Here is a 23,503-nt window from a genome sequence, read left to right on the forward strand (position 1 = left end):
GTCCCCTGCTTAGTGGGGAGTCTGCTTCTCCCTATCCCTCTTCCCCTCCTATCCAGTCATTCATTCTCTCTCTCTCTCCCCCTCTTTCTCAAATAAATCAATACAATCTTAAAAAAAATTATGTACAAATTGCAAAAAATATTTACCATTTTTTTTGTCTGCTTTTGATGCTCTCAGTCTGAGGTTAATATTTACTAAAATAATCCATTGCAAATGATAGGTGTGTCACAAATATAACTTTCCTAAAATGTTGCTGAATTCTAAAGAGAGAAGTTAGATTACCGAATTACACAGTTTTTTAAAAAACACTTCTTTGACATTTAAGGCTAACTTTATATTAAACCCCTTCCCAAAGCTCATCTATTGTTAAAAAATTGGCAAAATACTAATTTTATCATAGAGAGTTCATGGGCTGATAAAATATTCAAACATTCAACTGTTTATTGAATAACTTTATATTGAGTTTTAATATTTTGATACAGATCTAATAAGGATCTTTATACAAAATAGATTTACCCAAATGCATTTGAAAAATAATGTATGCTAACATTCTTTTAAATTTTATTATATTTAAGTAATCACTGTGTCCAGTCTGGGGCTCACACTCACAACCCCAAGATCAAGAGTTTCACGCTCCGCTGACTGGCCCAGCCAGGCTCTCCTGTATGCTTTTATTATGGGTGTTAAAGCAACACATGCTTATTTTGGAGAACTTGTACAAAAAATACTTTGGTGTATAAAATAAATTATTAACAGTGATAATTTTGCTTGATCCCTACTCTTGTATAGAGTAGGGATCATTTTATCATCTTTATTCTTCTATTCCTTCTTATTTTATGTAATGAGCATATATTACTTTTGTTACCAGAAAAATAAGATGTAATATTCTATTTTTTTAAAATTTGTAAAGAAGAAGATAAAAATCATAATCTCATAAACTGGAAATAACTATTGCATTCTTTCTGTTTTTTCTTTTCCTAAGTAAAACCACTATTGCTTCTTGTTTCTCATTACTGAGATCATACTAGATATATATATTTATCTGTATGGCATTTTTTACGTTCCCATTGTACCTTGGGCAATTGTGCAGAGAAGTAAACATTCCTGAAACATTCTGTTTAATGGTTCCATAAAATCTCAATATTTGTAAGGACCATGGTTTATTTAACCATTTTTCTAACATTGTATGTGTAGACTGTTTTCAGTTTTGTTTGGGTGGAGTTACTATTCCTAAACAGTTTGGTAGGACTGTCAGTGAAAGGGCACAGTTCACCTTTAACTAAGGGGATCAGATTTATAATACAAACTTGACCAACGGAGGCTCACTTCCTAGAATTTTAATTTTTAATCCAAGTGACAAAAAAAAAAAGAAAGAAAGAAAGAAAGGGAGAAAGGAAGGAAGGAAAAAGAAAGAAAGAAAAGGTGGGGGGAAGCCTAAGGTAGTCAAATGAATTCATCCTAGGAGATAATAGCACTTTGCAGAAGCCACCAGAAGCCACCAGAAAAGTCCACCAGAAACCACCACCAGAAAGTCCGAAGTAAGGGCTAACTAACCAGAAAGTCTGAAGTAAGGGCTAACTAACCATCATAGCCTTCCTTACTCTTGTCATTGCCAGTCTAGATGTCAACCACTCGTCTTCATGAACTGTACTTTCTGAGATACTACGTTTATACTTACATTAATCTCAGTCTCAGTTGTTTATTGAAGCACTTTGAAATTAATTATTTATAAAATCTTCATGGATTCCTAATTTTTATATCCTTTTATGTCACTTTTCTCATTGAAACAAGAGCCTGAGCTAAGTAAACGTCTCATAGATTGTGAATATAAACATGACATTGCAGGCACACAAGTGTAATCAATGTCACCACTCTTCTGCTTCTGCCCATTTTATTATTCATCACGCCCCTTTAAATAGAAACCTAATTAATTGCCTTTATTGGACTATTAACACATACACAGACAACTCATTAACAGGTGGGAGAAACTTATGAATAATGAAAACTTGCCATTAGTAAAACAACAGTAATTTTATCAACAACAAAGAGTCTTACCAGTTTCTATCTTCTTTGCTCATTATTTTAGCAGTCATTCGCATAGCAAAGACAACTGCTATGGGCTGAATTGTTTCCCCCTCAAAATTCATATGTCAAAGCCCTAACCCCTAGAACCTCAGAATGTGACAGTATTCGGACACTTTACAACTTAAAGAGGTGATGAAGTTAAGATAAGCTTGACTGGTGTCCTTATAAGAAGAGGAAATCTGGACACAAAAAGAGATACACAAAGAAAAAACCATCTGGGGACACGGAGAAGGCTGCCATTGGCAAGTCAATAAGATAAGACTCAGGAAAAAACCAAACCTAAGAAACACATTGATCTTGCCTTCCCAGCCTCCAGAACTATGAGAAACAAATTTCTGTTGTTCAGTCTGTGGTATTTTGTTATGGCAGCCTTAGGAAACCGATACAACAAGCAACCCTGTTTGAATGGTACTTGTCTATTTCAAGTCCAACGGTTTCCCCCAATGGTTTCATAAACATGAAACAAAAGCAGACAAGAAACATACATTATAAAGAACATGGATAGTGTTTGCACAAGTTTGGGAGGAAATGTGCAATACAGTAGGGATATTTCTTAGAAATTACTAGTAATCTTTCTGCAAAAACATTACCTTGTTACTCATTACCTTGTTAAATTTCCAGTAGAGTCACAACTGAATATGTTTTCAGTTTGAGAAAAATTTTGACATGAAGTTAGCTTTAAAAAGTGTTTAACAATTATAGATATGTGGGCCAATTTTCTTATACTTAAAGTCATATGGATTCTAAAAAAGGAAACTCTCACTGCTCTTTTCTTAAAGAACAAAAGCAACCATAGTAGCAGTATGTGTCATAACTGCTGGTAAGAACATAGATCCATGTAACATACAGCCCGGCCAGCAGGAGTAATGTGATGATTTAGTAGGGAAACAAGAGTCTTCCCAACAATCTGAGGCCAAATGCTTGGTTCCCGGACCTGTTTTGAAAGCGTAAACTCAACTACAGTTGTATTAGTTGCTTTATTAACTTAGCTCTGTGTTCTGTTTTGTTCCCTATCTAATTACGTTTTGTGCACCTCTTAAGCTCATATATGATCAGTCATTAACTTTGCCTTTTTATCCCTACTTCCTATTTATCCATTTACTACAGAAACCTAATGGGTACTGGAGGGTGGTATTTGTCTGGAAATTATCTGATGTATCTGATCAGACCAGGTCCCAGCACCTCATTGTCTGGAAGAACGCTTACCTCCAAATTGTTTCAAGCCCTCCCCTGCCTCAAGGTGTCAAGAGATGATTCACCCTCCTCCTATGTATTCATCTTCTTCCTAAACATATAGAAGCTGTCCCTGGGCTCAACTGGGCAAGGCAACTTTGGGAATGATCTGCCTCTTCATTGATTTGCCCTTCTGATAATAAAGCTTTCATTGCTTCAAAAACCACGTCTTGGACATTGGTCTACTGTGTACCAGGTGCATGAACAAGTTTAAGTTTGGTAAGGAACTCATGCTGGGTCAACTGAATATCAACATGCAAAAGAAAGAAGTTGGATCCCTGCTCCACATTATTTGCAAAGATTGCCTCAAAATGAATCACAGACATAAATGTAAAAGCTAAAACTATAAATAGAATAGAAGAAAAAGGAGTAAATTGTCACGACCTTGGCTTACGTGATGGTTTCATATATATGGCATCAAAAGCATAAATGACAAAAGAAAAAAATTAAAGCCAAGAACTATAGATGCTTTCATCAAAATTCAAGTTAAGGTTATGGGCAGACACCAAAGGAGGAAGAGGCCCCAAGAGAAAGAGAGGATTTTTGCCACTTACAGGGTGAAAAGCAAGGTTCATTCTAAAGAAGAGAATTTCACACTTGCTAGAGAGAAATTACAATGTTTGTTGGTAACTGAGAGGGAGTGGGAGCAAACAGCTAGGAGATATAAAAAGATAAACCATTAGAATGTGAATTCTGAAGGAATAAAAATATAACGAAACATTTAATATAGACAAAAATGAAAGCTGATGTTTATATTTTCCCATATTATTTTGAGATCCTGTTAATTCATTTGCAGAAAAAAGATTTGTTCAAACACTTCGGAGCGCCTACTGTGTCCTAAGCAACCTGGGGGATGACAGACTGGTTTTCGTCCTTACCATCAGCCCACATGTCCCAGATTCAGCCACATCAGGGGACAGTGCTGAAGTGTAAGCAAGATGGACTGGTTGCCTGGGGCATTGTTGGTTTTTTTGGTTTTTTTATTTGTTCTGTTTTTTATTTTAACTGATTATTTGCAGCCATCTAGCCAAAAATCTCAATCAGATTTTTTTTTCATCAAATAGTGCCTTTTAAACCTTTTTGAGCAATTTCACAGCATTCTAGGAAACAGCATTTTCCACAGAATTTTATGAACTGTTAAAAAACTTTTTGGTACGTAAAAATAAGTGGTTTAGGTTTCTTTTGTTGTTGTTATTATTATTTTTTTTAGCCAGTAATTTGGCACCATTAAATATTCGACTGTGACTGTGGTCACCTGTGTGGCCCCCAAGTCCTTCCATTTCTTCTCCTCCCAGGATTGCTAACAAGGTGGGTGCCAGCCCTCACACCTGTGAGACACTGTGCCCTTGGGAACCTTTGTGTTTCCCCTCCTCTCTCCGTGCTGAATGCTCTCCTCTCCCCTCACTCAGTTACCTCTTTTGCTTTCTCTCTGCATGCCCCCGTCCACCTCAGTATTGCCTTTCCCTACTTAATTTTATTTCAAAGAACATATATTCTCTGCTATGTCATTACACACTGATAAGTCTACTAACTCTGTCACTAGTCTGTCTGAAAGCACCATTTGGGTGGGGATTTTGTCTAATTCATCATGTTCCTGTACCTAGTTGAGGGACTGTCCTATACTGTAGGAGGATATAATTTTTTTTTCCCAATGAATGAATATAGTACATGTAGGAAATCATTCTAAATCAAACTATATGAAATTTAGATGAATTGACATGGGGAACAAAGGCAAAAGAATCTTTATAACTTATTGCCCATTGGCAGGTTGTTGGGACAGGCAGAGTGATCTTCCTCTAGGAACTCAACTGCCTATGTCCATTCTTTGCTAAGCACAAAAGGCAGTCTTAGTTTAACATTAACCCACCTCCAAGATCTTGTGAGTCTCCTTTAACATATAAGAGTTCCTTTGGAAACTTCATCTCTACCCCCTTCCCTAAGATATATGTTAGCAATCATCCTCCCAGCATAAGACCCACCAATATACTTTTGAAGAGTCTCATGACTGAGGTTTTACTAGACAGCACTAAATGACCTCTTCCCCAACCACAGTTAGCCCCTCAAAGTCCTGAAAACCTCGCTTCCAAATTCCTTAGAGACTTAAGCTATCCCAAATGCCCTTCCAATTTGAAAGTATATAAGGGGCCACTCCTCATGACCCCAGTGCAGCTCTTTCTGCCCAAGGGTCCTGTCTACGTACTTTAATAAAACCACCTTTTGCACCAAAGATGCCCCAAGAATTCTTTCTTGATCGTTGGCTCTGAACTCCAATGTTTCCACATCAGATTTATAGCCACCATATATAGACTGCACTACCCGAGTCCTGATATCTGGACTAGATCCTAGCTCTGCCCTCACTGGAGTGATCAGGGGTGGCTGAAAGCACAGACTTTGCAGCCAGCCTGTCTAGGTTTGCTTGGGCTCTGCCACTTAATTGTCTAACTGAAGGAAAGTTAACTTCATTAGGCCTTGGTTTCCTTATCCATAAACTATTGATTAACAATAGTCCCTACCTCATTGATTAAGTGGCAAAATATCTGTAAAGTTCTGCTCAGAATAGTGGCTGACATAGAGTAAATGCTATGCATATTTGCACTTAAAATAGTTAATAAGTGGGATCTAGGAACAGGAGCAAAAGAAAAAGTTGGAAAAGCACAGTTTGGAGACATTTGGTTTAATTTTTTTTTTTTTTCCTGACCACAGTTGCTCGGAAAATAAATCCCTTCCCCACACCTCCCCTGCACCAGTTTTATCTAAACAGAGTCGTGAAACATGCTTAATTGACAAATCAGCATTTCAAAGGATAGTGATTACTTCACAAATCACAGTCCATTGACCCAAAGATGAAGACCACAGGAGCGTCAATATCTCCTTCTCAGACCCTCTCCACTCCCCCCCCGGCCCCCCCCCCCCCCCCCTCCCCCCCCCCCCCCTCGTCCCTTTCTCCTCTCCGCCCCCTTCCGAAGTAGCTGTTGACCAGGCAGGAAGTATGCGTTTGGCCTATAATACCTTGTATCCGCAACCCCTACCCCCAGCCCCGCTAAATTTTGAAGGGGTGCTTTTAGGTGTCAAACTCACACCAGTGTAAACCCAGAAGGGCTGCCCAGTTTGTGAAGTCCTAGGGGTCACTCCAAGCAAGCCCCAGATTTTTCCCTTCCTTTTCTGCAACACAGAGAAGGTGCTCTTACGTTTTCTCTCTGAGAATCTCTGGGTTCCCCGACAGTGCCCTCTATACAAGGAATTTGAATATTTCTTACTGGACTTCCCCTAGGAGATTCTGGAGTTTTCATTCTCTACGCTGGTGGCAATAAAGTTCACTTACGCGTCTCTAGTCTGTCCCTTTGTCCCGGGTATTTCTAGTTGCTAATGGAGAATCCTGGCTGAGATCCCCAGTGCCTTCTTGGATACTGTATAATTAATTAGGCCTCCAACGTGCCTCCCTTTCCCCTCCCATGGATGGAGAAACCCTTTCCACCATGCCTTAAAGGGAAATTGCCCTAAAAAATGAGTCTCCAGATAGCAAATTTCCCAGCAAGAAGGGGCCATGTAAACAGAGACTATTAGTATTGGCGGCAAATCCAATGTATTAATTACTTTTATTGGTAGGAGCATTCCAGGTTCAAAAAAAATTTTTTTTGAAAAAAACAAACCAACCAGGTGAAGAGGGAAGAAGGTAAAAAAAAAAAAAAAAAAAAAAATAAATAAATAAATAAATAAATAAATAAATAAAGCCATACGAAGGAGTTGCAGTGAGTTTAATGAAAACTAATTGCATTGCTGGGTTCATGCGAAGTAACCAGCCACTGGGCTCAGTTCTAGTGGTTCATAATGTTACCTCACCCTCTCCACGAAACTGTTTTCCCGTAAATCTCTGTGGCCATCCATTCCTGTCTACACATTATGTTCCTAAAATAGACACCATCTAAAAATCTCTTCAAGGAGCTTTGAGCAGGAAGGCCTAAATGGCAACAGTCCTCCTAGAAGAGGGAGGCTATGGTCTCACAGCAATTACAAGAGCAACAGCCACAAAGGAGAGGTTTAAAGGAGTCTTCCACAACAATCACTCTTCTTCCAGAACTCCCAGCCAAGGGGAGAGAGAAGTGTCAGGCGTCCAGCAAATGTGCCCAAGCCCCAGGTTGCATCACCCTCGAGGGCCAGGTCTCGCCGCAAATAGAAAAGGTAAGCTACCCACTGCTCTGCCCCGGAGAAACCCAAACCGGAATCACCAGCCTCAGCATGGAATTTTCCTATTTCTGTTCGGCTTCGTCCTCTTGGGATGCTTTAAATTGCTTTACGGAGAAATCTGTCCTGTTACTACACTAGCACATCAGGAACCCCACGTGAACCCGTCAATCCATAGGAAGGGAAGGCACATTTTCTAGGTGTGAGAGCAACAGCCTCAGCAATTCACAAGTTTGCTGTTGCATCTCCGAAAATATTTAGTCCCATGCACAGACGGACAGAGCATGCCCCTGCGTTGGCTTCCACCGGTTCTGGAGACACGCGAAAGGGCACCTACCACCACTCTATTTGGACCGACTGGGTAAAGAGGAGTGACGCTTCTCTGTGAGTTAAGTGGAGAGAACAAAAAGAAATAGAAGTAAACGTGGGGGGGGGGGTGGTCTTTAAACACATACCTCAAACAGGTAGGAGAGCAGGGAATCCATGATAACAAAGATGTGTTTGAAAAGCCTCCCTTCCACCCGGAGACCTTTCTCGTACACTTTGGAAAAGCCAGCCGGCTCACCCGGGGAGCCGAATTGCCTCTGCAGTCTCACTGCTCATCGTGACCTCTGTCTAATTAAAAGTAACTCGGTGTGTCCTGCCTGGCGTTCCACGGAAGAAATCCCACTTCCCTCAAGCTCCTTTTGTGGCGCCATTCAATCTGAGTTAGGGGGAATGCATCATTGTTTCCTTCTGGTCCAAGGCAGGAGGCATTTCTCCTCCCAAGCCCAGCCTCTGCTCGAGGAGCCTGAACACCCCTGCAGTGCTGAGCTCCAGCATTGCCGGGCTGCCTCCTTCCTTCCTGGGGGGTTAACACTGAGATCTAATTTTTGCTCCATCCTTAGGAACAATATGACCTCTATTCACAGCTAGCTAGTCCAGCTCTAAAACACGGGGGACAGAGGGGGCTTCAAAAGGAGACCTTGAAGAGGATGAAGGCAAGCAAAGGCAAGAAGAACTGGCCAGGTTCCAAGCTATTTCAGGCCAAAGAATCCCATCTTGTACCAAGATGCTGACTGCAAAACAAACCTGATTTCAGTTCGTGGAAGGTGGGGAGAGGAGGGGGAGGGGAAGGGGAGGAGAAGGGGAGGAGAAGAGAGGGAGGAGGGGGACCGTGGGTCCGAATTCACATATGAAAATGGACTTCCTGCTCAGTCCCAACTGTATATCCGAGGGCTCTTTTTCCACAGGAATAACTGAAATGAATATGACTAAGATCACAACGAAACAACCAGATGACTTACCTGATAAAAAGGAAAATTACCCATCTGCAACGAGGAGCAGCATCTCCCAAAGACCGGATGATAACAACGTGCCTTCAGATTGTTCAGATTCCCTTTGCAAAGGGTGACCGAGTATTTACCAGGGCTGCAGTCTCACTGAGGCGGGACACACACACACGAACACACACACGCACACATACACACATGCACCACAGATCTCTGCAGTATCCTCTCGGCTTCATCCTCGCCTCACTCTATGGTACCTAATACAAATCAGCAAATAGCTTGTTTAAAAAAAAAAAAAAAAAATGTGGAGCACCTTACATTACATCGCCATCTAGTGATCAAACACTAAATATGTCCTCACCAGTCAGATTTATGTGTTCTCAACCTCTTTTCTGTTTCCTTCTTTCCTTTCTTCCCTCTGGCGCTCTCACTCTTGGTTCCTCTTGTTTCTCCTTCATTTCCAGTTGCTCTATTATATCATACCCCTGATGACTTCAAGATTAGAGAGTTTAAAAGTAAATACAGCTATCTTCAAGCACAGCAAATATCATGGTTGCTTTTGCATTTTTCTTTGTCACTTTATTCTCACTATGAGTCGTTGCTATCTTTACAAATTATATAATTTGTGAAAAAGCGCTGTCTTCTTATTCCACCAGGAGAGAACTAGGTGGCCCTTTATTGCTAGTCTATGACTTTCCTTTGAGGATCTACTTGAAATGTTTCTCATTTGGGAGATTGTGTTTAGTAGAGAGTTCTGCATTATAATGAACAGCTCAGTGTGAGAAGATGTTAAGTTTTACTTCAATTTCAACACCCATGAGCACGTGCCTTTGAGCTAGCTACTGAGCTTGTCACAAAAACTTAAATTTTGTCATCTTCATTTATCTTTAGATGTTAACCAAGATTATCTTCCACTCTAAATGACTGGTTTTAGGGGTGCCTGGGTGGCTCAGTGGGTTAAGTCACTGCCTTCTGCTCAGGTCATGAGCAGAGTCCTGAGATCTAGCCCCACATCAGGCTCTTTGTTCAGAGGGGGACCTGCTTCTCTATCTCTCTGCCTGCCTCGCTGTCTACTTGTGATCTTTCTCTGTCAAAAAAGTTTTTTAAAAATGACTAGTTTTACTATACTTAACCACAATGTTTCCTCATCTTGTGGAGTTGACCTAAAGCTTAATTACAATAACATGTTTTGGTAAGCAAATATATATTTTTTGAATAGAATGAAGTAAGGCCTATTGATAGAAATATAAAACCCATCCATCAGGTGTTCCCAAGACAATGGAACATCCATGCGAAACTATTTGTAACTCTGGGAACTGAGAATAGAACTTTCTCAGTGTACTGTACTTTAAAACTGAAACAGTCTTTAGCATCTGGTCCTGCGTAAACTCACAACGAACTATGTGTAGATTAGTAATTTGCAGTAAATATTTCATCCTCATTGATTTCCCCCTAACACAGTTACTGCTGACAACTCTCATGGGGTTTGTTTTGCCATTTATTAAATGATATCACCTTCAATACTTCATCTATCTATTCCTTACCAAAGAACAGTATAGTGGTTACTATTACTATTATTATAACTATTCCTTGTGCAGTTGAAAACTCCGAGGCTCTCTGAACCTTATCAATAAAGCTTCAGCCAACATAGCTTACAAAGCAGTAAAACTAAGGCTCTTGGTTCTGAAGTCTATTGATCTTTACAACATACTGAAAAGTCCCCATTTCTAATATCTAACAAAATATCTAAGGATATTTTGTTTCTCTGCTCACAAAACATTTACTGAACCTTTTTAAATAAATTACTTATGGGCCCCTCTTCTCATCTATAAAAGAAGGAAATCGAGTAATCATTTCCTGTTCATCTCAGCAATTCTGTATTTTCACCAAAGCCAAACAAGGTAGCATGAACATTTTAATTGAAGTTATTCTGTGTCTGGGAAATGGTGTTGTCCAGCCTCTGGTAGAGTCAGGGCAATGTTGAAAGGAGCTGGAGGGACTGGTGACCAATATTAGTAAGTAATTACTAAGCTGTGGGAGCTGAAGGAGATGTAGGAAGTATGTGAACTAACAGGCGGTATTCTTTTTTTTTAATGTCAGGCTAACATATTTCATAGGAACAGTACTTATAGCTTAAATGTATAGGCATAAAAAGAAGGACACCGTTGGCCACATGCTTTCATGCCTTCTCACTGCTTATTATAAAGGTCAAGTTTTTGAGTGCCTGCTCACAACAATTCTCTCAATATCTCTCTCTCTTTCTCTGGTCTGCAGTGGTGAACCTGTGCCCCTGGCTCCCAAGGACCTGAGCAGGGAAGGGTATCTGTCCACCTGACCTACTCAAAAGCACTGCTCCATGTGATTCTGGAGACTGTGAGGGCCAAGCTTCACTGGAAACGCACGCCCCAAACCAGGTGGGCCAAGGCACTGAGAGCAAGAAATCACACAGAAGTAGAAGAAGCAGTGACAAATGACAGAGCCAGAAAACTTGCAATGACTTCTATCTCCCATTCCAGGCCTTCCCAAGATCAAGATATTTCATGGACTTAGGCTTCCATGTTAAACACAAATAAACTCCATTTTTACTTAGTTGAACTTGGCTTCTGCTAGTCTGTGGAATCCTAGCCAGTTCCCTCTTTGCAGGAATCCAAATGCCCAAGTCCTTGAAAGCTATCAAATACTGCTCATATTCTGAGCATCTGACACTTCATTTATTCACCTCCTCAATCTCCTGATATATATATATGTATATACATATATATATATATATATATATATATATATATATATATAAAATATGGCATATATATGTATAGATTAGATGATACAGATATAGCATATATATGCTATATATTATATGCCAGGCACTTTTCCAGAAACTGAAGTTACATCAGTGAACAAACCAGATCAAAATCCCTCCGTTAGTGGAGTTCACTCCAACCTTTAAACAGATGGAAAGGCACACTATTTTCACTGCACACACCACCCTTTGCCTCTGTATTTTTGTCCACAATCTTCGCTTCTCTTGACAGATCTTCCCCGCCTGCCCCCGCTCCCATCCATACGTGGAAAATTCTACCCATATTTTAGGTCCCCTATTCTTTCTTCTCTAATGTCTTTCTTCTTTTCTCAGTAGTTCGAATCTTGGCTTTTTGTGTTAATTAAAGATCTGCTTCACGTTTTATCTTGTGGAATATGGTTGTTGTTTGTTAAACTGAAGGAATTGAACATGAGACTAAATGGCTGCTCCGATACAGACTGGAAAGAGAGGCCAACATCCCACCCATGATACAAAGAGGGTTCTTTTTTTTACAAAGAGGGTTCTTAAGGACTAGTCTGTCATTCAGGACACAAGACATTCCATTCGTCAGAGCTGAAGCAGTTTAACACCATTGGTAACTTTAAATATTCCTTATATAAGCCTTGGCTTCAAGGCAAAATATGAGTGAGTGAGTGAGTGAGTGAGTGAGTGAGTTAGTTTGTATAAGCAGGATCCATGCCCAGTGCAGGGCTCAAGCTCAGGACCCCGAGATCAAGATCTGAGCTGAGATCAGGAGCAGCACACTTAACCAACTGAGCCACCCAGGCACCCCAAAATATGAGATTTTTATTAAATTTGTGTGATATACACTTCAAGTCAGATACTCACGAAAGTTGGCAAAAGATAAAGTAAAAATGAAACTCTATCTGTGCTAAATCTTCACATGATTGCACTGTCTCTTTTGACCTTGTGCTGAGAGCTTTCTGTAGATTTCTTACTCACCTCCCAGATTCTAAGCTCCCCATGGCACCAGCTCTGCATTTTATTTACCTTTATGCAGAAAGTTAATTTATCGAGATATAATTTTCTCTTTCTCACTGTTAGCTTTCCAGTTTCAGAGAATGAAAAGATAATTTCCCCCCTTTAATTCCCTTAATGTTAGCCATTCCAGGAGATCCTCTGTCAATTTGTCTCAAAGGGTGGGAAGTACACACTGGCCATTTCCTATGTGACAATACTTCCACCTGTGAATGCACAGCTTTGCTCACCTGCTAAGAGGCTTAGGCTGTGCCCTTCCTATGAGAAAGTTTCTAACAAAGGAAAGAGAATGAAGGCATAAGATGTCCTTTAGTCTTTGCCTTGTTCTCTTTGTCATGAGAACTGGATTGTGACTTTGGTTCAGCTCTGCTGGGGGCTAACAGCAGCAGTTCACTGCTCAGTGCACCAAAGAAAAAGGAATGCTGTAATGGGACCTCATGGCTGTCAGTATATTTTGGGTATTAAAGAGGAAGAGAGGTCACTCAGATGGAAAAAGCTGCACTGGGTCTTGCTGTCCATCAGTTCTAAGATAGATAGGAGAACTTCCTGTTGTGATTAGGACTTTGAGAGTACAAGGGGAGAGCTCAGCATAGAAAATAAAGAGAATTTTCTACCAAAACGTTATGCTTGATGCCCATCTCTGGGAGTTCTGGACCTTCAAGTCAGCTACCTTATAAAAAGAATTCATTAATGCTTAACTAATTTGGGATTTGGTGGGGAGAGAGAGCTCATCCTTGGTCTTTGAGACAAAACTTCCTAAAGTAATGGTCAAATCATTGTATTCTGAATTGTGGATTCCTTTGCTCAGAATTATAAATGACATTTGAGTTTTAAAGGAGAAAATGTGAATAGATCCTTCTGTAATTTGTTTGGGGATCTAGGCTCACTGAGTGACATGAAGTCGAGTCCTCCCTGAAGGAAAGGGGTTGGGTTACTGGTGTCTGGAGTTGAAACCGGGCAGGGGTCTGACTGTGGGATGGTGTCCCAGGGGATATAATTGTGATGCCACACAGGCCTGAGGGTTGTGGCAGGTCTCATGGAATGGGGATTCCAATACCCATTGCATACGCCGGAGTCAGAATTTGAACCCAGACTTTATGATTCTACATCCACAGGACCACTTTATCATTACCTGGCTTCAAATCCTGGCTTTACCCCCATGTGATTGGAAAATGGAACTCAGCTAGAGAACAGTTCATTGTAAAACTGTGATTCCACAGTAAACATAATTTATTGCTTCAGGACTTTATTTTCAGATATGGATTCCCCAGTAGTGTGTGTGTGTGTGTGTGTACATATGCACACTATACACACACACACACACACACACACGCATACATGTACACACACACACACACATATATATATACACACACTACTGGGGAATCTATATCTTTATATGTGTACACAATTATATAATATATATATTATACAATGATGTACACACATAAATATAAGCATATTATATATACACATACACACATGTATATATGTATATACACATGTATACATATAATATATAGATAATATTCTGCAAACATTTACTACTAATTCCTTGCTCTCACCCAAGCATTTATTAATACAGTGCCTTAAGCAGCCACTATTTTAGAAATAGAAAACACTTCCTAGCAGAAAATAATAAACTCTTCACTTTTCAGGTAAATTTGTACTTCTGAAAGTGAGCCAGAAGAGTATAGAATTTACCTGTTATTACATAAATAAATGCAGAAAATGTCTTCTAGATCCAGCTCTTAGGGACCATAGCCAACCAGTTTTTTATAAAGTTTAAAGTTACAATTTCTTGCTAGCATAAAATTGGCCTATTGGTTTTAGACTGTCTCACAGGTACTAGAAGATAAACATTTAAAACCATTGTTAAGTCCATATACCCCATGAAAGAAAGAGGGAAAAGAGAGAAAAGAAAGAGAGAAAGAAAGAGATATAGAAAGAGAGAGAGAGAAAGAATGAACTAAATCAAGATATCGAAATACTTGAGCCCACCCCGCACTGGAATTTACTGAATCAGAGCTGTAACTAGTTTGTGATTTTTTTCACTCACAGATTGCCATTCTTAAAATCACCTACAATACATTGAGCCTAAATAACTGGAATTATTTTTCTTACTGAATCTATTCTAAAATGTTTCTCAAGTAGCTAGAATCTATGTTTGTAGGCACACAGAAGAATATTTAAAATTTTATTAAAAGTTTCCAGAAAGTCACTAAAATTACTTCCAGTTCTCTCTTTCTGGTAGTAAAGGAAAATGAATGGTTTTTTTGTTTTGTTTTGCTCTTACCACAATGCTGTGCTTTAAAGTGAGAAAGAGATGAAGAGAGGTTGTGGGATCACGAAGGTGGTCCTCTGAGGATGCCCAGTCTCCCAAGCCTTCCTGCCATTCCACCAAAGCAATGAAAACTAGAACTCAATTAGAAATCCACAGATGACCATTTTCAGGGATGCAGTTACTTCCTGTTGGAAGAGTCACCGCAATTTTCTTTTAATTACATAGGCAGCTGTTGGAGTTGGAGAAGCAAACAGTGGTATTTCGAAACCAAATAAATGGGGTTTTATGGGCAAGACCTAGTAATACACAAAGATGATCTCTTGAAAGTGATTTAAATAGATGAATGTAAAGCATCTGATGAGGTCAGCAATGCGATATTGGTTTACAAGGATATTAAATTACAGAATTACTTTTTGTCACTTCATAGAATATTATTCATTCTCAATATTATGCAACCCTTCAAGCAGTGTTTAAAAATATTATTTCAGTGCTCTATGAGTTTTCAGCTTTAAATCCTTTATTATTTGGGGCCCTGGCTTATTTTTTGGTCTTCTTTCTTCAACTGAAGTATAAGAGTGCATTATCAATATTTACTGAGGATGACAGCAATGTCATTTTTCATAATAGCAAACTCTTTGCCTTTCACCCAAATAAGCCAGAAGCCATCACACTTTTACTACTTGGTTTTCTTCCTTTCCTCTCTGGTCACATCACCCTCCTCCATGCAAACTTCTGACCTGCCTCCATCCCCTAATCTCTTTGAGAGCAAGCACTAGGTCTTATTTCTTATTTTATTCCCAAACACACCCCAGTGTTTCTAGTGGAATGAAGGTATTTGCCAAAGGTGAACAGGGCATCTGCTGAGTACCAATGAATCAAAATTCCAGAATGAAATTCCATTAAGATTTATAGACAGGATAAAATAACTTTTAAAATCTCATGAAACAGAACCTCAGTTGATGTAAATTTTAACCACTGCTTCACAGATATGCTTTTGATAATCCTTGAGGAATTGTGGCATTGAAATGTTCTCAGAGATCATCTAGACAAGGGTTCTTATTTTGGATAGAAGGAATGATGTCAAGAGAAGTGATGTGACTTGTCCAAGGTCACATAGCTTGTTTTATACCACAAAAGTCCATTCAAATTTTTTCTACTGTCTAACTATGAAGGAAATTAATATTGAGTGGGTGCCTCAGCATATAAGAAGCAAAATGGAAGTGAGTGGAGTATTTCTAGATACGCCACAATTGATTTTCACTCATGTTTTGACAGAGAGATGGATGTGATGGTGTGTGTGATTGCAGTTACTGTTTACAAAGGTGATGGACTAACCAACATTGGTTTTAGCAAAGGGTAAAGAAAGTGACCGTCCTTCAGTCTCGCTCCTCATGCCAATCTTAAATATTAACCACAAATGTTCAAGTTCAAGGGCACGAGCACCAAGTACTCAGAGTAACATTGACAGCTTTTAGGAATGCAGATCCAAAAAGAGGCCCAGGAAATATTCAGTAAGCAAATGATCTTGAAGTTCTATAATGTCTTTGAAAAGCTAAAATGTAATCTAAAAATATATTTTCTGTTTCTTCAGTCTAACTAGCCATATTTACATGGCTGTTAACTTTCTTATATTGAAAAAAATATTTAATATTTCACATGCCTGAACTTTATGCCTCTTTCTTTAAATACATAAAAGGTTCATAAAGTTTGACTCCTTAAACAAGATCAAAGTACATCACAATATTTAAAGCAATAATCATAAATATTTATGTTTAGATCTACTGCTGCGGTAGGATAAAGAAAGAAAAGAAATAACAATATAAATAAAGGAAAGGCATGAGCAACATAAAATAACTAAGTTACTGTGTTGGGTTCTATTCTGTGCTTACATGTGCTCATTCCCTTCTGGTAGATCAATTTACACACTATTCTTGGTTTTTGCCTGATCTATTTCATACAGCAATTTCCCCCCTTCCCAAAGAAGAGTCAGCTACAGCTAGTGCTAAGAAAAATATGGTTGATTGCTTATTGGGACCATAGTACCTGTTTGCTATCTAAATATGTTTTAAAATAAAACATTATCACTTCTATATCTATTGAATTAGTTTAATTAGCTTTTATTTCATGAGGAGAACTTTCTTTACACTAAAATAGCTGATATTTATGAAGACAACCCTTTATTTACAAAATAAAACTGAACTTCGCCATAACTTAACATAATCAAACATGTAGTTCCTTTTTCCCTAAAGGATTTTAACCAACATCTTTTTCCTTTCATGTTCAAAGACCCAGAGCCATTGTCTTTACCAAGAAAAGCTATCCATAATGCCTGCATATATCATTAGAATTATGATGCTGCTGTATTTTTCTGGGAGATTAACATCTTTCCCACATCTCTAAGCCATCTCAACCTTCAGAAATCCATTCCAAACTCACCCAAATCATGTCTGATTACATACCTTCTATCTTCCCATGGAAAAGCAAGAATTCCAAATAATGGGCTAAGGTCAGTCCAGGGCCCACTTCAGAGCTGCAAACTCTTCAGAAGAGACTGGTAAGTGACAGGGGGACAAGGTACATGGAGCCGGACGATCACCACATTTAACCTAGTCTGCCTAAATTTCCTTGGAAAATTTGCAGCTTGTGAACTGAGTTGCTAGTTATAGGATGGCCCCTATTCACCCTGGATTTCTGAGCAATGGGTTATCTGAGCCACACCTGGATCACTTGGGGCTCAGCTGTGGACAGGCACTGGGCAGCGGCACGCCCCATGCTACCCACAGTCCCCTGTACCTGCTCGTGTGTAGTCAGATAAGAGACAGACTTGTCTACTTGCTAGGGGTTGCTGCAATGAAAGAACCACTTTGTCTCAGGATTTTTCATGACCCTTGGAAAATAAGGAAGCGCAGAGCCTGATACACTTTCTTTTTCATGTTCTACACAGTCTCTTTGAAAGTCTTTCACATCCTGGTTGTTATCATTACATCAAAGTAACCTGTTCCACCTCTCTGTGGGGAATAGCAGGTTGAAGAGGCAGGAAAGGGCTCCTTCTGGGTCTCTACCTCTTGAACATATATGGGATGTGATATTTACACTGCTCCCCCATCCCCTTACTTTTTCTGCAACTAAGCAAATACAGAATGTGAATCTTCTCATAACTTCAGCAGTGGTGAAACTCAGAGCTCATTTGCCCTACTTCACATGGTAGTCGCTGTCCCAGAGGACACAGTCCCTTTATCCACATCTTCATCAGTCCAGAGTCTCCTCTCTAGGGCATCACAAGAGAGTTACCTTTCCATGAAACATCTATTGCTTTAAAATTCTGTAGCTCTGATTTAGTCGAGATCCTGGCAGGAAATAGATGTTACACTCAGAAGCCATTCCGCGAAAATAATTTAATGGGGAAACATTTTACTATGTAGCTTAGATGGTTGACAAAGCACTCAGGAACTAGTGATGGAGAGACTCTGTGCCACCCCTGGGTCTTAATGGATAAGAGAAGGAAACAGTGGCACCAGATCCTACAGAGAACAGAAGTCTTAGAAAACCCAAGCAGGAGGTTTAACCAGAGACAAATGCCCCCACTTAGGCTAGAAGGTGGGGTGTGGTGGGAAAGATTCTCTGGTTCCTACTCCTGACTGCCTTGGACTCACCCCAAAAGAACCCAGAAGACAAGGGCTTTCAGATTGTGTCTAACTATGGAGAGCAGCTTTTGGGGCTGCAGATCTGTTCCCTGACCCACCCATTGTGTCTCTGCTCCCTTCCTGGGCTTGGCACTCTGCATTTCCTGCTGAGGCAACCCCTCTTCTGCTGGAGTAGCTTTCGCCAATGGCTGTCCTCGGCATGCGCACCTTCAGACCTCCCCACTGCTGCATGTCTCAGCCTCATCATCCCATTTTGGCTCCCCTGAACCTACTCTGTGTAGACTCCCTTCATTCCCACTGTCCTGATTTAAACTTCCTTTCCTTTGAAAGCATCAGGTAGATGATTTCTAAGTTCTATCAGATGTGAAGGGCTGGTGGGAAAGGAGGCTCGGGGGAACTGTGTATCTCATAGTATGTATCTCTAGTATGTGGTAGGTATGCAGAAACATATTGCTATTCAAACATGACCATTTTCATATCAAGTCTAATAATGATTTAAGAGGAATAATAATTAAATATGACAGGATTTTTAAACTTCACAACAGTGTAACAAAGTAGGTATCATTATCATTATTGGGATTTTATAGATGAGGAAACTGAGACTCAGAACAGTTCAGTAACTTGGCTAAAGTCACACATAGGAAGATCTCCAGGTAAGCGGCTGATTAAATGTGGCTTTGAAACCAACACTCTATCTTCCAAGTACCCAATCATAGCCTAAGTTCATACTGTCTTGTTTCCTATAAAACTCTCGGCAATATCACATTATTAAAATCAGGATGGCAAGTCTCTGGGACCCAAGTTCAAAAGCAAACAAAGGGGAGAGGACATACCCACTCCTCGCAGAGCTAGGTAACATCACACACGCTCACATGGGCTGTGATAGAGGAAAGGTATTCCTACATGCAGCCAGCCCAAGAGAGTTTTAGGTGTACGGTAGATCGACAGACTGGATTTCTGTCAAACGTGTTGGGGTGGGGGGCGTCATGTGACTGGGTAGGAAGGCAGCAGATGGCAATTCTTCCTTCTTTTTGTTTTGAATTCTTCAATCTGCCACAGAATGAGAAGGAGTGGAGCTATGTTTGGAACCATTCTCACCAAGTCAACAAATAAACTAAGTACACGTGGAGTGGCGTGGAGACGCTTGCTTCAATCTGGCAACGCTTGAGGTTCTAGAGGTCAACATTGGTTAAACACGGAGAGCCTCAGAAAGCAGAAGGGCTGATCTTGAGCATTTGACAATAAGCCTGCTCTGGCCAAGCCTCGGGTTGCAAACCTCATACTCGATAAGGACTCCTAGTCTCAGTGCATTTTCTGAAAACAAGTGCTTTCTGACTCTGCTTCATATTTGGGAAGATACAAACCACATCGTATTTGGGAAGACACAAAACCTGATACTCTTAGTTTTGAAACCCTGCCTCTCAAAATGTGACAGTGGGCTTGCTGCATGAGCATCTCTTGGGAGCTTGTGGAAACGCAGAATCTGGGGCTTGGCTCCTCTTTGCTAAAGCAGAAACTGCATTTTAACCAGACTCCCAGGTGATTTCTGTATGCATTAAAGTTTGAGAATCCCTATTGTAGAGGGTACGGTTGGCAATGACTGTCACAGAGGTTCAGCTCCTAAGCCTGACCTCTTACCTCTGTACCCACACCATGTGAATCAGCCAATGCTCCTCACTGTACCCTAAGAATGCCCACTCCCTTTTGGAAGGCACACTTGTCAGGCCTACTGGAGACAGGTACCTCTCCCCTCTTCTACCAAGAAAATTCCTAACCTACTCTTCAAGTAACATTTTGTATGTCACTTGACCTGCTTGATTTTAAAAATCAAAATTAACTTTCCTGTTTCTCTTCCTCCGAGGCCATTCTGGAGAGGCAATCATGTTAACAATTTCTTTTGAATTTGTCTGAAATTACTTGTGTTTATCCAAGCATCTGAAATATATATTTTATATATTTTTTCCAGAAATGACATCATACTATCTATTGATGTACACTTTGTTTGATTTACATATTTTATTTCAAATTTTCCCTGTTATTATATAACATATGTTACAAACATTATACATAGTGTATCTCAATTTTTTCCCTTGTTATTATGTAATGTGTGTTATAAGGTAAAGAGTATTTTGGTATGCACATAGATGGACACACTAAAAATCTATTTAATCAGTCTTCAAATGATAAGTACTTAGGTTATTTCCAGTGCTTTGGTTTCATTTGTTTTGCTTTGCTGTTACTTCCAACAATGCTGGTGTCAACACCACTTTCCAAACATTTTCCCCACTTGCACAAGTTTTTCTGTGGGAAAACTCATCTCAGGAAATGGCTCAGTTGAGTGGAAGGGCATGGGCCTTTTAACTTTGGTAGATATTGCTAGGCTTCTCTCCAAAGGCATGGCATCTTTTTACATTCTGGCAACAGCTTAAGAGACCCGTTTCCCACACCTTTGCCATCATCGGGAATTATCAAGCTTTTTTCTTTGTTAACTGGAAAGTGATATCCAGGCCAAGTCTTGACTTCCCTTGGGAGTTTCCCATAGGAGTCTATTAGGAGAAGCACAGAGATGTGGAGAAAAAAGAGAAGGTATGTTCTAAGAAGAGGAGATAAGGTGTACAGACGGATGCAAGGTTGGATCTGTAGAAATGGCTAGAGTCTGGAGGGGTGGGCAGATGCCAGACCACACAGGTCCCAGCACAACTGCTGCAGAAGGTAAGACGGAACCCTGTTCATGAGGAGACCAGGAAAGGATAGTGTCAAGAAGCCCAAACTGAATATTCTCCTTTGGTTTCCACCAGTTTAAGAGAACCATCTACTTGCTCTAAGGCTACTGACAATATTATTAGGGTCCTCATAATTGGCTCTTTGCTCCTAAAGCCACTTCAGACAGGGTGGATGGATGTGTGTGTTGTGGCGGGGGGAGGGGGAGCGCATAGCTCATTGCCAGGAGGACACATTTAGCAAATCTGAAGACCAAAACATTTCCTTCAGATGTCCTGATTGTGCTAACTGATACACAGTTTTCTCTGATGTTTTCACTAGAAACTGTACTTTTGAAACCAAAACACTCTTACTATTACTGCCATGTTCCTTTCTCCCAAATTAGATTATCACAATGTTATCTTTAGGAAGTTTCATATAGAAGATTGATACCTGTTCTATTTTTTTTTTTGCCTCCCAAAATGAGAGAATCCCAACAGAACATGATAACTCTTTTAAACATCCTATTTCGCTGATTCACTTCTTGGACATAAAAAATAAAACAATGTCACTTTATCAGAGAACTATAATTTCATTTATAAAAACCAAAAAGGATTAATTTTTCATAAATCAGCTTATTTAACAAATTCCAGATTATGAGACCTATGCTGCTAATGATGTATTTTTAGGATAAATAATTAAAACAGCAACATTAAAAGTCACTTATTTTTCCTAAATTATCAATGGATACATGAAACAGGTCTAGCAAATCTAATCATCTTGGAATTGGTTGCTACATAGCTGACCACATTCCAGAGTTAATCCATTTCCACAGAATATTGGAATTAGAAAAATACCTGAGACATTACTTAATTTAGGCTCTTAGTTGTCAAAGATGTTTCCCTAACTTGGTAGAAATGGGTTTGTCTTTATCTTTAGGTCCAAATTGTTTTTCAAGATAAATTAAATCAGCATAATTCTAAATTATTTTCTAGTGATACATACTTTTCCTCTTAATAGTTGTTCTTTCTACTCTGAAAAAAAAATTCCACATTTCCTAGGCTTTTCAAATCTCTCAAAGGATTATTTACCTCGATAATATAATCTTTCAAGAACAGGGGCTGACAGGGAAAACTGGATGGCTCAGTCGTAAAGCATCTGCCTTCAGCTCAGGTCATGATCCGAGGGTCCTGGGATCGGGCTCCCTGCTCAGTGGGAAGCCTGCTTCTCCCTCTTCCACTCCCCCTACTTGTGTTGCCTCTCTCCCTGTGTCTCTCTGTCAAATAAATAAATAAAATCTTTAAAATAATAATAATAATAATAATAATAATAATAAAGAACAGCAGCTGACCAAAAAAAAAAAAAAAAAAAAAAGGGGACAAAAAAAAAAAAAAAAAAAAAAGAGTGGACACATGGTTGGCTAGTTATCTTAGGATACTGCATTTTTAAAAGTATCTTTAGGAGCATCATAAGCGTAGGTAACTGTCCATTCATGGCTAGCCTCATCCTGTCTCTTTACCAGATCTTGACTCATCAGCGCTTTGAACATCAGTCATTGAATCCAGCAGCTTTGAGTCCCAGAGCCTGCACTAATACCAATGTCTAGTTGCTCAAAAGAGATGGAGAGGACTCCTTGAGACAGCCTGATATATTTGGAAGCAGATGATGCCAAATATAATTATAAACTATTATATTCAGAACACTTTCAGTATGTGAAAGAGACTACTTGATATACATTATCTCTTCTAAATTCTGGACAGGAGATAGGATGGTTCTCCCTTGAGAGCTGAAGAAACAGATTTTCAGAGAGGTTTAATAAATTGCCTGTCATCACAAAGCTAACCAGTCATAGAGTAAGGGATGGACTGAAAACTTGCACCTCTAACTGTCCTGAGTTAGGATGTAGGTTGAGCACCTTGGCTATCAACAGAACACTGTAGTATTGAGCTGAGTCACAGCTTCAAAAAAAAAAAAAAAAAAAAAAAGTGGAATTTCCATATACTGTCAAGTCATTTGGAATTTACTGTATTTAATATGTGTTTAAATTATCTTCTATTATTGAATACTTTTTTTCAGACTATTCTAAAATGGAATATATATGGTGGGTGACAGGTGGCGTCTATACTTACAGTGGGAAGTGTTTACTAATGAACAGAATTGTCAAATCAATATGCTACACCCCTGAAACTAGTATAATATGGTATGCCAACTTTACTTCACTAGTAACAAAATGGAATAGAAGATCTTTCAAGTTTTGACTTCCTGGGTATTTACTTTAAGCTCAAATAGAATTGGAATGGACTGT

General features: G+C 39.5%; 1 protein-coding gene across 1 annotated transcript in view; it reads right to left on the reverse strand.

The window, feature by feature from the left end:
• LOC132013801 (sodium channel protein type 1 subunit alpha) overlaps positions 1-9,014 on the reverse strand; it is a 123,728-nt gene extending 114,714 nt beyond the window's left edge. Inside the window, exon 1 of the mRNA XM_059394109.1 lies at positions 8,787-9,014. The gene's annotated coding sequence lies outside the window, so the exon portion shown is untranslated. The remainder of the gene's footprint in view (positions 1-8,786) is intronic.
• Positions 9,015-23,503: the final 14,489 nt, after the last annotated feature.

Source organism: Mustela nigripes, chromosome 3 (genome assembly GCF_022355385.1).
Source record: "Mustela nigripes isolate SB6536 chromosome 3, MUSNIG.SB6536, whole genome shotgun sequence".
NCBI lineage: Eukaryota > Metazoa > Chordata > Mammalia > Carnivora > Mustelidae > Mustela > Mustela nigripes.